Genomic DNA, 14,897 nt, shown 5'->3' with positions numbered 1-14,897 from the left:
GTAAAGACTGAGCTAGTACCAAGATATTGTCCAAATAAGGAAACACCACAATACCCCATTCTCTGTTTACAGAGAGTAGGGCACCGAGAACCTTTGAAAAGATTCTTGGAGCTGTCGCTAGGCCAAATGGAAGAGCGACAAATTGGTAATGCTTGTCTAGAAAAGAGAAAACCGATAGTGGTCTGGATGAATCGGAATATTAAGATATGCATTCTGTAAGTCTATCATTGACATATAATGTCCTTGCTGAACAAAAGGCAGAATAGTCCTTATAGTCACCATTTTGAAAGTTGGCACTCATACAAAACGATTCAAAAAATTCAGATGCAGAACTGGCCTGAATGAATTTTCTTTCTTTGGGATAAAGAATAGATTTGAATAAAACCCCAGAACCTTTTCCTGAAACGGAACTGGTTTGATTACCCCTGAAAGCTCCATGTCTGAAACACTGGGATGCGTGAGAAAAAAAATCTTCTCACAGGAGGTCTTACTCTGAATCCTATTCAGTACCCTTGAGAGACAATACTCTGAATCCATTGATTTTGGACAGAATCTGCCCAAAAGTTTTGGAAGAATCTTAATCTGCCCCCTACCAGCTGAGCTGGAATGAGGGCCGCACCTTCATGCAAACTTGGGGGCTGGCTTTGGTTTCTTAAACAGTTTGGATTTACTGCAACTTGAAGAATGTTTCCAATTGGAACCAGATTCATTGGGGGAAGGATTAGGTTTCTGTTCCTTATTTTGTCGAAAGGAATGAAAACAGTTAGAAGCTTTAGATTTGCCCTTATGTCTTTTATCCTGAGGCAACCCCCCCCCCAGTGACAGTTGAAATAATCGAATTCAACTGAGAACCAAATAAATTATTACCTTGGAAAGAAAGAGATAGTAATCTAGACTTAGATAACATGTCAGCATTCCAATATTTGAGCAACAAAGCTCTTCTAGCTAAAATAGCTAAAGACATAGATTTAACATCAATTTTGATTATATCAAAAATGGCATAACAGATAAAATGATTAGCATGTTGAAGCAAGTGAACAATGCTAGACAAATCAGGATCCATTTCCTGTTGCGCTAAACTTTCCAACCAAAAAGTTGATGCAGCTGACACATAAGCCATAGAAATGGCAGGCCTGAGAAGATAGCCAGAATATAAATAAGCTTTCCCTAGATAAAATTCAAGTTTTCTATCTAAAGGGTCCTTAAAGGAAGTACTATCTTCCATAGGAGTAGTAGTACGTTTGGCAAGAGTAGAAATAGCCCCATCAACTTTGGAGATCTTTTCCCAAAACTCCAAACTAACTGCTGGCAAAGGATACAATTTTTTAAACCTTGAAGAAGGGATAAAAGAAGTACCATTCCTTAGAAATTATATTTAGAAATTATATCAGAAATAGCATCAGGAACTGGAAAAACCTCTGGAGTAAACACAGGAGGTTTATAAACAGAATTTAAACATTTACTAGTTTTAGTATCAAGAGGACTAGTTTCTTCAATATCCAAAGTAATCAAAACCTCTTTTAACAATGAACGAATATACTCCATTTTAAATAAATAAGTAGATTTATCAGTGTCAATATCTGAGGAAGGATCTTCTGAATCAGATAGATCCTCATCAGATGAGGATAATTCAGTATGTTGTCGGTCATTTGAAATTTCATCAACTTTATGAGAAGTTTTAAAAGACCATTTACATTTATTAGAAGGTGGGATAGCAGACAAAGCCTTCTGAATCGCATCAGCAATAAAATCTTTTATATTTACAAGGATATCATGTACATTAGATGTTGAAGGAACAACAGGCATTGTACTATTACTGATGGATACATTCTCTGCATGTAAAAGCTTATCATGAAAACTATTACATACCACAGCTGGAGATATAATCTCCACAAATTTACAACAGATACACTTAGCTTTGGTAGAACTGTTATCAGGCTGCAGGGTTCCAACAGTGGTTTCTGAGACAGGATCAGATTGAGACATCTTGCAAATGTAAGAGAAAATACAACATATATAGCAAAATGATCAATGTCCTTATATGGCAGTTTCAGGAATGGGACAAAATGCAAACAGTATAGCCCTCTGACATAGAAAAAGGCAAGAGGCATACAGGAATGGGGTTTTAAATAATGAAATTATTTGGAGCCAAGTATGACGCACAATGCAAAATGTGGTTTTTTTTGGTGCTAACAACAGCCGGAAATGACACACACGCTTCATTGCAGACGCAACCTTGTGCAAGGAAACTCGGCGTCAACTAAGACACCGGAAATTTTATATTTGCATCACCGGACGTACCTTTGCGCCAAAAAAATTCTCGCGCTAAAAATTATGCAATAAACATCGGCATTTTGCGACCTCGCGAGCCTAATTTTGCCCTCAATTTGAAAAAAAGACTATACCCCAGGTAAGAAAAATATTTTCCTAAATATGTTTTTTCCCAAATATGGAACTGATAGTCTGCAAAAGGAAATATACATAAACCTGACTCATGGCAAATATAAGTACAATACATATATTTAGAACTTTATATTAATACATAAAGTTCCAAACCATAGCTGTGAGTGTCTTAAGTAATGAAAACATACTTACCGAAAAACACCCATCCACATATAGCGGATAGCCAAACCAGTAGTGACACGGTTATCAGTAGAGGTAATGGAATATGAGAGTATATCGTCAATCTGAAAAGGGAGGTAGGAGATGAATCTCTACGACCGATAACAGAGAACCAATGAAAAAGATTTCCCGTGAGGAAAACCATAAAATTCAATAGGTGATACTCCCTTCACATCCCTCTTACATTCACTGTACTCTGAGAGGAATCAGGCTTCAAAATGTTGAGAAGCGCATATCAACGTAGAAATCAAGCACAAACTTACTTCACCACCTCCATAGGAGGCAAAGCTTGTAAAAACTGAATTGTGGGTGTGGTGAGGGGTGTATTTATAGGCATTTTGAGGTTTGGGAAACTTTGCCCCTCCTGGTAGGATTGTATATCCCATATGTCACTAGCTCATGGACTCTTGCCAGTTACATGAAAGAGGCTTTGATATGGCACATGGGCCTATCATCAGTTGTCAAATGATGTAACTAGCTCTTCATTTTTTAATTTTAACTTAACTGTGGGTATCTATCTCTTTATTGTAACAACATAACATTTTTTTGACAATATATTTGTTTATGATTCACTGTTTATAACCTTTTATAACCTAAATGCCACAAAGTTGATATATCACACTGAAATGTTATTAATACATGCAAGTATGTATTTGTGTGTTTAACTTATAATAAGTAAAAATGTTTTAATCTCAGTAATGTTCTTTACATTATTTTGGTGGTTTAAGAAGTTCAAATGGCGGCAATTTGAATGGCTTACAAATCAAATCCAAACATCACCTCAGCTGCATGCACTGATTTTGCAAAGCAAATTTAAAAAGATTGCAAGAAAGAGTATGACATCAGTAGTTTCTGGCTCAGTATCTATTGAATTCTCATCTGCTGACCAGTTGACACACTGCTTTTGCAGATCTATCTTTTCACCCTTTGAGATGGAACAGCAAGTGGATATGTTGTTGGATAAGCAGAACTCTACTTCTCGTATATGCTTTTTGGATGAGGATGCTTAGAATAAACAGTAAATGAGGCTGGCCATAATAGAGGATAAATCAAGAAGGTTTCCCATTTGGGGGACATGAGTGTTTTTGAATATGGCTTACATTTAGGGTGATTTACTTTGCAGCTCTGTTCCCTGCACATACTGTTTGGTCTGGTTGTACTTTGTAATGAGGGCACCAATCTTCCCAGTAAGATTTAATGTGCCCCCTGTTATGCCAATCTCTTAATGGGATGGAGGGAGCAGTTTCACGTCTATGGAGATAGAAACCCCTATCGTGGGAGAATGATCTTTTACACCAGATTTATAGATGATTTTATCTTTATAATAGATTGCAATAAGGAGACTACAAATCTGTTTTCTGAATATCTAAATGAAAATAATGTGGAATTAAGTTAATAGGAGAGCAGAATACTGAAAAAAAAAACTTTTTGGATGTAACCATTTCAGGCAACAGTGATACTGAAATCATTGAAACTGATCTTGATCTACAAGAAACCTACGACTGGCAACACAATCCTTGAATATAATTAATGTAATCTATGCCACACTATACGTGGCATTCCCAAGGGACAATATATTAAGGCCAAGAGAAATTGCACTAATAATGATAAATATGCAGAGCAAGCAGAAATGATAACTAAATGCCTAAAAGAAAGGGGTTATGATGATAGAAGGCATGTAAAGAAGTAGATTATACGCCCAGGGACAAATTTGTCACCCCAAACAGTTTGGAGTATAACAATATATGCAACATTGTGAAAGAATGTATCCCCATTCTGTATACAGATCCTATACTTAAAAAAGTTATACAGGGAGGATGTGAATTCATCTCTAATAAAGGTAAAACAATAGGTAATTATGTTTCACCTTCTGATTTGCCTAGAAATACTAGCAGGTGCTGGCTTAAACAAAGATAAGGGTTCTACAAATGTAGGAGAAATATATGCAAAACTTGTGATTATGTAATTGAAGGAGAAAGCTTTACCTCTACATATACTAAACATACCCATACAATAATTTTTCTTATTACCTGTGCTATGTCTCATGCAATATACCTCTTGACCTGTAGTGGGTGCTCTAAACAATAGATTGGTAGGACTAAAAGACCCTCAAAAATAGGTTCTTAGAACATATTAGATCAATAGAGGACCCAGAGTCTGAAACACCTATAGCGAGACACTTTAGAGAATTTCACAATTCAGACTCTAAGTCACTAACTGCACAGGGCATAGATCATGCCCCAATTTGGAAAAGGGGTAGAAATAGAGAAGGGAAACTAAACATGAGGAGTGTTTTGGATTTTCACTCTCAACACTTCAATACCTAATGGTCTAAACTAGGGTTGCACTGATACCATTTTTTTATGAATGAGTACAAGTACCGATACCTGTTTTCAAATACTCGCCGATACCAATTACCGATACTTTGTTTTTAATGTCATGTGACAGCTTACCAAACACAATACAGACTAATTATTTAAGATTCCTTCTTTATAATTATAAAGGACTGTAATTCAAAAGACATTATGGAATAATAAAAAAGTTCACTGAACATGTTTATAAATAAAAAATATTACAATAAAATATTAAATTTAAAGGGGTGATACAATTGGGTTGTAGGGCTGAATATAACATCAATCTGACATTTGTATGGAGGTTCGACTCTAAGTTGAACAGTCTTTCACTTTCCACACTACTGCATGGGGCAGAAAGATATTTTTGGGCCATTTTAGCCAGAGCTGGAAATCTGTTTATTAACTGCCCAGTTCTTCAGGGGTTTGTCTGAACGAGGTACAGTGATCTCTCCACCAATAATACAAATAACAGCAATTTGTATTGGCAGAACAGTAGTAAACAATTTTTAGTTTAGTCTCCTCTCCAGTTTAAAATGAAATGGGAACATGCAGTTTGAAAAAATGCCACCAGATAGCATATGAGTAGGAAGTGGAGGTATCGGTTTAAGTGGAGGTATCGGTATCAGTGCATCCCTAGTCTAAACTCAAGAAAATATATTGATTTATGTGTTTTATATTGCTCGCACTATAGTGAGATTTACTATGATCTTATTGCTCTAATCATCACACATTATATATAAGTGAAATATAATATTGGCCTTGACTTATGGAGCTATAGGAAGCTAGAGCAATTAAGAGAAATGTTAACAAAGAAAAAAATTTATAAAAGCAAAGAATATATAGAGAAAAATATACATATTTCTCCAAAGTGCTATGTTATCCATATTGTAATTCTAATATGTTGAAAATTGAATAGTTCATGGAGAGGATTTTGTGAATGAAATGTAATAATATCCCTTTAAGAGACTGTGTATAATTAGCTGGCGGAAACTGTAGCTCCTATGAGCAGTGAACAAGTGCTTACGAGCACAAAACATGTCTGCATAGGAGCCCAGCTATCCTCCCTATGCTGTGTTGCTCATTGCAGTGTTTTATGCTGTGAACTCTGTGATTTTAAGAAGTGGAAATAAATTTGCTATGTTTTATCTTATTCACCACGGCATAGAATGTGCTTAAAGGGACACTGAACCCAAATATTTTCTTTTTTGATTCAGAAAGAGCATGCAATTTTAAGCAACTTTCTAATTGACTCCTATTATCAAATTGTCTTCATTCTCTTGGTATCTTTATTTGAAAAGCAAGAATGTAAGTTTAGATGCCGGCCCATTTTTGGTGAACAAACTGTGATGTTCTTGCTGATTGGTGGATAAATTCATCCACCAATAAAAAAAGTGCTTTCCATGTTTCTGAACAAAAAAAATAGCTTAGATGCTATCTTTTTCAAATAAAGAAAGAGAACGAAGAAAAATTGATAATAGGTGTAAATTAGAAAGTTGCTTAACCCCTTAGTGACCAGAGCACTTTTCCATTTTCTGTCCGTTTGGGACCAAGGCTATTTTTACATTTCTGCGGTGTTTGTGTTTAGCTGAAATTTTCCTCTTCCTCATTTACTGTACCCACACATATTATATACCGTTTTTCTCGCCATTAAATGCCATTATTTTCATCATATCTTATCATTTACTATAAAAAAAAATATAAAATATGAGGAAAAATGGAAAAAAACACACTTTTTCTAACTTTGAACCCCAAAATCTGTTACATATCTACAACCACCAAAAAACACCCATGCTAACTAGTTTCTAAATTTTGTCCTGAGTTTAGAAATACCAAATGTTAACATGTTCTTTGCTTTTTTTGTAACTTATAGGGCCATAAATACAAGTAGCACTTTGCTATTTTCAAACCATTTTTTTTTCAAAATTAGCGCTAGTTACATTGGGACACTGATATATTTCAGGAATCCCTGAATATCCATTGACATGTATATATTTTTTTTTAGAAGACATCCCAAAGTATTGATCTAGGCCCATTTTGGTATATTTCATGCCACCATTTCACCGCCAAATGCGATCAAATACAAAAAATCGTTCACTTTTTCACCAATTTTTTCACAAACTTTCAGTTTCTCACTGAAATTATTTACAAACTGCTTGTGCAATTATGGCATAAATGGTTGAAAATTCTTCTCTGGGATCCCCTTTGTTCAGAAATATTAGACATATATGGCTTTGGCATTGCTTTTTGGTAATTAGAAGGCCGCTAAATGCCACTGCGCACCACACGTGTATTATGTCCAGCAGTGAAGGGGTTAATTAGGGAGCATGTAGGGAGCTTCTAGGGTTAATTTTAGCTTTAGTGTAGTGTAGTAGACAACCCCAAGTATTGATCTAGGCCCATTTTGGTATATTTCATGCCACCATTTCACCGCCAAATGCGATCAAATTAAAAAAAACGTTAAATTTTTCACAATTTTAGGTTTCTCACTGAAATCATTTACAAACAGCTTGTGCAATTATGGCACAAATGGTTGTAAATGCTTCTCTGGGATCCCCTTTGTTCAGAAATAGCAGACATATATGACTTTGGCGTTGCTTTTTGGTAATTAGAATGCTACTAAATGGCGCTGCGCATCACACGTGTATTATGGCTAGCAGTGAAGGGGTTAATTAGGTAGCTTGTAGGGAGCTTGCAGGGTTAATTTTAGCTTTAGTGTAAAGATCAGCCTCCCACCTGAAACATCAGACCCCCTGATCCCTCCCAAACATCTCTCTTCCCTCCCCTACCCCACAAATGTCCCTGCCATCTTAAGTACTGGCAGAAACTCTGCCAGTGCTAAAATAAAAGGAAAATTTGGGCTTTTTTGTGCATTTTTTTTTTGCATATTTACATATGCTTCTGTGTAGGATCCCCCTTAGCCCCCAACCTCACTGATCCCCCACCAAACAGCTCTCTAACCCTCCCCCTCTGACTTAATGTGCGCCATCTTGGGTACTGGCAGCTGTCTGCCAGTACCCATTTTAGTGAATAATATGCTTTTTTTATTAAAAAAATGTCCCTTTTCTGTAGTGTAGCTTCCCCCCCCCCAATACCAACCCCCCACCCCTTCCAGATCCCTTAGATGCTTTTGAAAAAAAAAAGTGTATTTAATTTTTTTTTACATTTTACTTTTAACTTTTTTTCTGTAGTGTAGCGGTTCCCACCCGCTCCCGCCCCGTGCACGCGCCCGCCCGCCACCCCCGTGCACACGCGCGCCCCCGAAGGCTCCGCCCCCGATCCCGCCCCCCTCCACCTTCCAGATCTCACCGATGGCCGCCCACCCGCCTCCCAAGTCGGCTCCCACCCACCAACGATACCGGCCATCGATGTCCGGTGCAGAGAGGGCCACAGAGTGGCTCTCTCTGCATCGGATGGCCAGAAAGTGTTATTGCAGGATGCCTCGATGTCGAGGCATCACTGCAATAACCGGAAAGTAGCTGGAAGCGAGCAGGATCGCTTCCAGCTGCTTTCCAGACTGAGGACGTGCAGGGTACGTCCTTGGTCGTTAACTGATATCCTTTAGAGGACGTACCCTGCACGTCCTCAGTCGTTAAGGGGTTAACATTGCATGCTCTATCTGAAACACGAAAGAAAAAAATTGGGTTCAGTGTCTCTTTAAGACAGTTTTGTATTGCAAGACTCAAATGCTCCAGTATACCCCAGAAATATTAAAGTACGAAAATAGTGCAATACTCTGTGGTTCACAACCTGCACTAAAAGAGATGTTCTCATTGTAGATTGCAATGAAACTCACAGCACTTATTGAAAACTCTCAGCAGAAAAAAAATCTTCAGTTTTTAGTTTAATAAAATGCTAAAAAACAGATCTACCTGTTTCAGCTATACAATCAGCTTTCTCAAGAACAAGTCAATTCTTTAAAAAGTTGGGTTTGTCTGCAATGATAAGTCCATTCATGTGACAGGATTGTCTTCTGAATAGGGACCTAAAACTTGTAATTATGTTTTTTTTTTATTTGTCTGAGACAAAACTATAATCTATTGCTGCTAGAGCTCAGGAACACTTACTAAGCTGATTGTTCCCTTACACAAGTTTCTACAAACACCATAGTAAAGACATGGGTGTCTACCAGTAAAATTATTTGTGCACTGTATGAAGTTCCAACAGGCTTTTGTTAACCATCATCAGGGTCTTTTGCTGATTTAAATGTGAGAACTGTTTACCAATAAAGGGTTTTTCTATATCTTTAGATGTCAATCAGATGGGCTTTCAAGCACAAAAACAGAGCAAGATTACTTAGGCCTAGATTTGGAGTTTGGCGGTAGCCGTGAAAACCAGCGTTAGAGGCTCCTAACGCTGGTTTTAGGCTACCGCCGGTATTTGGAGTCAGTCAGGAAAGGGTCTAACGCTCACTTTTCAGCCGCGACTTTTCCATACCGCAGATCCCCTTACGTCATTTGCGTATCCTATATTTTCAATGGGATCTTTCTAACTCCGGTATTTAGAGTCGTGTCTGAAGTGAGCGTTAGAATTCTAACGACAAAACTCCAGCCGCAGAAAAAAGTCAGTAGTTAAGAGCTTTATGGGCTAACGCTGGTTTATAAAGCTCTTAACTACTGTGCTCTAAAGTACACTAACACCCATAAACTACCTATGTACCCCTAAACCGAGGTCCCCCCACATCGCCGCCACTCGATTAAATTTTTTTAACCCCTAATTTGCCGACCGCCACCTACGTTATACTTATGTACCCCTAATCTGCTGCCCCTAACACCGCCGACCCCTATATTAGATTTATTAACCCCTAACCTGCCCCCCACAACGTCGCCGCCAGCTACCTACAATAATTAACCCCTAATCTGCCGTCCGCATGCCGCCGCCACCTACATTATAGCTATGTACCCCTAATCTGCTGCCCCTAACACCGCCGACCCCTATATTATATTTATTAACCCCTAATCTGCCCCCCTCAACGTCCCCTCCACCTGCCTACACTTATTAACCCCTAATCTGCCGAGCGGACCGCACCGCTACTATAATAAAGTTATTAACCCCTAATCCGCCTCACTAACCCTATAATAAATAGTATTAACCCCTAATCTGCCCTCCCTAACATCGCCGACACCTAACTTCAAACATTAACCCCTAATCTGCCGACTGGAGCTCACCGCTATTCTAATAAATGTATTAACCCCTAAAGCTAAGTCTAACCCTAACACTAACACCCCCCTAAGTTAAATATAATTTAAATCTAACGAAATTAATTAACTCTTATTAAATAAATTATTCCTATTAAAAGCTAAATACTTACCTGTAAAATAAATCCTAATATAGCTACAATATAAATTATAATTATATTATAGCTATTTTAGGATTTATATTTATTTTACAGGTAACTTTGTATTTATTTTAACCAGGTACAATAGCTATTAAATAGTTAAGAACTATTTAATAGCTAAAATAGTTAAAATAATTACAAAATTACCTGTAAAATAAATCCTAACCTAAGTTACAATTAAACCTAACACTACACTATCAATAAATTAATTAAATAAAATACCTACAATTACCTACAATTAAACCTAACACTACACTATCAATACATTAATTAAATACAATATCTACAAATAAATACAATGAAATAAACTAACTAAAGTACAAAAAATAAAAAAGAACTAAGTTACAAAAAATAAAAAAATATTTACAAAAATCAGAAAAATATTACAACAATTTTAAACTAATTACACCTACTCTAAGCCCCCTAATAAAATAACAAAGACCCCCAAAATAAAAAAATGCCCTACCCTATTCTAAATTACTAAAGTTCAAAGCTCTTTTACCTTACCAGCCCTGAACAGGGCCCTTTGCGGGGCATGCCCCAAAGAATTCAGCTCTTTTGCCTGGAAAACAAAACACATACAATACCCCCCCCCAACATTACAACCCACCACCCACATACCCCTAATCTAACCCAAACCCCCCTTAAATAAACCTAACACTAAGCCCCTGAAGATCTTCCTACCTTATCTTCACCATACCAGGTTCACCGATCGATCCAGAAGAGCTCCTCCGATGTCCTGATCCAAGCCCAAGCAGGGGGCTGAAGAGGTCCATGATCCGGCTGAAGTCATCATCCAAGCGGGAGCTGAAGAGGTCCATGATCCGGCTGAAGTCATCATCCAAGCGGGAGCTGAAGAGGTCCATGATCCGGCTGAAGTCATCATCCAAGCGGGAGCTGAAGAGGTCCATGATCCGGCTGAAGTCTTCTCTCAACGGCATCTTCAATCTTCTTTCTTCCGGATCCATCTTGCAGACCTCCGACGAGGAACATCCTGCTGGCCCGACGGACTACCGACGAATGAAGGCTCCTTTAAGGGACGTCATCCAAGATGGCGTCCCTCAAATTCCGATTGGCTGATAGGATTCTATCAGCCAATCGGAATTAAGGTAGGAAAATTCTGATTGGCTGATGGAATCAGCCAATCAGAATCAAGTTCAATCCGATTGGCCGATCCGATCAGCCAATCAGATTGAGCTCGCATTCTATTGGCTGATCGGAACAGCCAATAGAATGCGAGCTCAATCTGATTGGCTGATCGGATCAGCCAATCGGATTGAACTTGATTCTGATTGGCTGATTCCATCAGCCAATCAGAATTTTCCTACCTTAATTCCGATTGGCTGATTTCATTGTATTTATTTGTAGATATTGTATTTAATTAATGTATTGATAGTGTAGTGTTAGGTTTAATTGTAGGTAATTGTAGGTATTTTATTTAATTAATTTATTGATAGTGTAGTGTTAGGTTTAATTGTAATTTAGGTTAGGATTTATTTTACAGGTAATTTTGTAATTATTTTAACTATTTTAGCTATAGTACCTGGTTAAAATAAATACAAAGTTACCTGTAAAATAAATATAAATCCTAAAATAGCTATAATATAAATATAATTTATATTGTAGCTATATTAGGATTTATTTTACAGGTAAGTATTTAGCTTTAAATAGGAATAATTTATTTAATAAGAGTTAATTTATTTTGTTAGATTTAAATTATATTTAACTTAGGGGAGTGTTAGACTTAGCTTTAGGGGTTACTAAATTTATTAGAATAGCGGTGAGCTCCAGTCGGCAGATTAGGGGTTAATGTTTGAAGTTAGGTGTTGGCGATGTTAGGGAGGGCAGATTAGGGGTTAATACTATTTATTATAGGGTTAGTGAGGCGGATTAGGGGTTAATAACTTTATTATAATAGCGGTGCGGTCCGCTCGGCAGATTAGGGGTTAATAAGTGTAGGCAGGTGGAGGCGACGTTGTGGGGGGCAGATTAGGGGTTAATAAATATAATATAGGGGTCGGCGGTGTTAGGGACAGCAGATTAGGGGTACATATCGATAATGTAAGTAGCGGCGGTTTACGGAGCGGCAGATTAGGGGTTAATAATAATATGCAGGGGTCAGCGATAGCGGGGGCGGCAGATTAGGGGTTAATAAGTGTAAGGTTAGGGGTGTTTAGACTCGGGGTACATGTTAGGGTGTTAGGTGCAGACTTAGGAAGTGTTTCCCCATAGCAAACAATGGGGCTGCGTTAGGAGCTGAACGCGTGTTAGGTTTTTTTTCAGCTCAAACAGCCCCATTGTTTTCTATGGGGGAATCGTGCACGAGCACGTTTTTTAAGCTGGCCGCTTCCGTAAGCAACTCTGGTATCGAGAGTTGCAGTGGCGTTAAATATGCTCTACGCTCCTTTTTTGGCGCCTAACGCAGCCATTCTGTGGACTCTCAATACCAGAGTTATTTTTATGGTGCGGCCAGAAAAAAGCCAGCGTTAGCTACGCGGGTCGTTACCGACAAAACTCTAAATCTAGCCGTAAGAATGGTATGTCAGAATAAAGCATTTTCATCATGTAAAGTAAGTGTTTATTGAGATTTGTGTTGTAAAACTTTCTAGGTATGATTATTGTAACTGACCTTTAAAAAAAAAAAAAAAAAAAAAAAAAAAAAGTACATTTATGTTCAGGGGTACATTAGGTATTATAATGAATATAAACAAATTATCAAGCAGCTATTTCCGATTGCATCCTGAAGGTGGCGGTGGTGTACCTTTCACATGGAGTGAGTATTTGGAGCCTAGACTGTGACATTGTTACTCATTGTGTAAACAAATGACAGACGCTATTCCTGCTGTCTGTTCCCTTCTCCCTCCTTTCACTCCCACCATCCCTTATCAAAATTGCAGACCTTTCCCACCAGCTGAGTATGATGCTTGCTTTTTTCACTGTTGAAGTCTGAGGCTGGCATATTCCCAGCTACTATTGTTCCAGGGGGCTGCCCTCATTGTTTTGAGGTCTATTGTCGTGTCAGTGCATATGTGAGTGTGTCCCACTCTGGGACACATCTAGTAGACCTCCTCCCTCTCACTGCAAGCAAACAACTAATTATTTTTACTGTTAATTGAATATTATGTTAGTGTTAAGCAGTTTAATTAAACAAGGGAAACCAAGATTTATCTTCTTCCCATAGTGTGAATTTTGTTAGAAAGTCTGTTACTATTTATTACAAGACAGTAGCATTACAACATGGAACAATACATAAAAACAGATTTCAGCACATAAAAGATAAATATTATCACCAACAGCTGATTCACAATATGTACAGGATTTGTTGTCATATGTTTCACGAGTACTTTGGCCCTGAATATCAATTCCCCCAGTGATTACATTAAAGGGATATTGTAGTTTGAAAATGTACTGCTCTAAAATGGTTACAAATTTGATTAATTGCAAAATTAAGTGTTTGATTATGCATAGTAAATATATTTTAATTATTTAGCAGAATTTACTGTACTTTGTGTTTTTTTTTTCTTTCATTTTCTATGAGAAAAGTGCATGCATACTTCAGACTTTAAAAGCCCAACCCTGCTACATTTTAAACAGTGATTTATTGATTAGTGCAGCAGTGTATCTGCCCCTAACTGGCTACAACTGAGGAAATAAGATAAACCATACACAATTGTTCTAATAAATTTACAGTTAAAATGTTTTAACCCCTTAAAATTTGTATGCAGACCTTTTCCAGTGAACTTCTTAGTTACTGATATATGCTTTGAAAAAACTCTATATAAAAAGGAGTCTGTTGCCTCTTGTAATCTTTTAAATGTAATATAATTTCTTTCATGAGATGTTGAGAGTGCACAAGTCATCACGTTTGAGAATTCCCCTCCTGACCCCTAAGTGAAGGCATAAGATACCTCAGCACATCACAACTTAGCTGATAAATTAATTATTTCATTATGGTGAGATTCCACAAGCCCCACTCTTTCTTTTTATTGGTGGCAGTACTTATTTTGCACTTCTTTGCCCCACTTTGGACAAGATTTCAAGTGGCGCTCTATTTAGCGTTTTTGTGCGTATTACAAGCTCAAAGTCAAACTTTTGTTCACAAGCGAAACTCAACCCACGCTAATTTCAGGACTTCAGATATTGCGACTGTGCTAACTTATTCTCCCCATAGACTTTAATGGAGAGCACAGAAGAAAAAAAAAACACTTATTGCTTGTGCACTAACCCGACAGGAGCTATTAATATTTCCTATTCCAATGTTCTTTGCATACAGAAAAATGTTATTTTTATTTTAAATATATATATAATAATCTTAACTGCTTAATGCTGTTAGGACGTTCCATGCAGTCCTAAAAGCAATGGGCTTTAACGTCGTTAGGATGGCATCGAACTTCCTGTTATTCAGCATCCTGCATTCTCATTAAAATTGGACTTGGGAAAGTGCCTAGCATACTAGGCAGTCCCCCAGGATCCAATCCCAGTGTTGAAATCACATGATTGTGTCAACGATCACATGACTTCTTGATTCCTGCAAATGTTTACATCAGACCTTTGTTCTGCTTGTGAACATTTGCCCCACTCATAAA

This window comes from Bombina bombina, chromosome 4 (genome assembly GCF_027579735.1).
Source record: "Bombina bombina isolate aBomBom1 chromosome 4, aBomBom1.pri, whole genome shotgun sequence".
NCBI lineage: Eukaryota > Metazoa > Chordata > Amphibia > Anura > Bombinatoridae > Bombina > Bombina bombina.
This window is presented reverse-complemented; position numbering follows the sequence as displayed.